Source organism: Pantherophis guttatus, chromosome 5, assembly GCF_059756535.1.
Source record: "Pantherophis guttatus breed Tessera chromosome 5, ASM5975653v1, whole genome shotgun sequence".
In the NCBI taxonomy this organism is placed as follows: domain Eukaryota; kingdom Metazoa; phylum Chordata; class Lepidosauria; order Squamata; family Colubridae; genus Pantherophis; species Pantherophis guttatus.
The window spans coordinates 115,269,806-115,271,219 of NC_142067.1; the positions used below are offsets into that span (position 1 = coordinate 115,269,806).

A 1,414-nucleotide genomic window follows, 5' to 3' on the forward strand; every position below is an offset into this window, starting at 1 on the left:
TCGGGAGATCATGTTCAGGAGTGGGGGAATCTCATTTCATCCAATCATCCATTAAACTCTCGTTTTTAAAGGCTATTAGCACAGAGGAGAATATTATCTATCTTGAATATGTTCACATATTTTATTTTTTTTAAAAAAAATCTCCCAATCCAGGAGGAAACCTCTGCATGATTTTGTTTGATATTAATATTTGATAAAGTAATGGAAGAATTCACACCAAAGCACTTACCAAAGCAAAATGAATTCTTATGCAGGAGAAAGGAAAAATGAAAACACTCCATCAAAATATCTGCAAGTGACAGAAGTTTTGGCTTTTACAGCTGATACATGAAATAAGATCTGAACTAAGCAAAAATTCTTCTCACTTTTTGGATTAGCAGTGGTCATGCAATTAGCTTGTAGCAGGGCTACTGATGATAGTTCCAGGCACTTTCCAACTTAATGACCTCTAAGAATATTAAATGACAATCCTCATCATCCCTAGCCAATATGAGGAGGGTTGTGGGAGTTGTAATCTGTCCTAGTACTTAAAAAATCTATGATAAACTACAATTGTCACCCCGGCTGGAATTCCAGTGATTAAAACAAATATTTTATCTTGGATGTTATTTTTATTCCATACCATACTGGTATTGATATCTGATGTACATTTAAACAATGGCAAATATATTTCCAAGTTTGTACAGCAAGGGAAAATAACAGGAATTAAATATAAATTGTTGCAAGGTAGATAGAGAAAGAGGGAGGGAGGGAGGGAGGGAGGGAGGGAGAGAGAGAGAGAGAGAGAGAGAGAAGTAGGTTAGGATTATCTGATTTAAAATTGTATTTTGCTGCTTGCTGTTTGATACGGATAAAAGACTGGGTGACTTTGAAAAATAGGACGTTACTGGAGTTGGAAGGATATGATTTTATTTTTTTTCTCAGTGGCATTTCTCTTGAAGTCCATTCTTCTAATACAGCCTTGAAAACAAAATTAAAAGAGAATATTGGCATCAATTGCATCACTTTTTCTTGTAGCAACCTTCAAAAATAAAAGTGTTTGAGTAAACTGGTGTCTCCACATGGTTTTGTGTGGCAACAATACCTGGTTTGCCATTACTTTTGTCCAGAAATGTTTGGAACTGTCTAACTTATACCTGCAGGAATTTCCAATAGGTAAAGGTAAAAGTTTCCCCTGACCAGCTGTGTCCAACTCTAGGAGCAATGCTCATCCCTATTTCCTAACCAAGAGAGTCAGCATTGTCTGAAGATGCTTCTGTGGTCATGTGGCCAGCATGACTATATGGCGAGCTGTTATCTTTTGGAATGATATGGACTATATGGAATGCTGTTATCTTTTCACCAAAGTGGTACCTATTTATCTAGTTGCATTGACATACTTTCAAACTGCTAGGTTGGCAGGAGCTGGAGTAAG

The 1,414-nt window shown here is 36.6% G+C and overlaps 1 long non-coding RNA gene across 1 annotated transcript in view; it reads right to left on the reverse strand.

Annotated features, from left to right (window-relative positions):
* Positions 1–915: 915 nt before the first annotated feature.
* LOC148113560 (uncharacterized) overlaps positions 916–1,414 on the reverse strand; it is a 27,254-nt gene continuing 26,755 nt past the window's right edge. The window contains exon 3 of the long non-coding RNA XR_015728326.1: positions 916–960. This is a non-coding gene — a long non-coding RNA (uncharacterized LOC148113560). The remainder of the gene's footprint in view (positions 961–1,414) is intronic.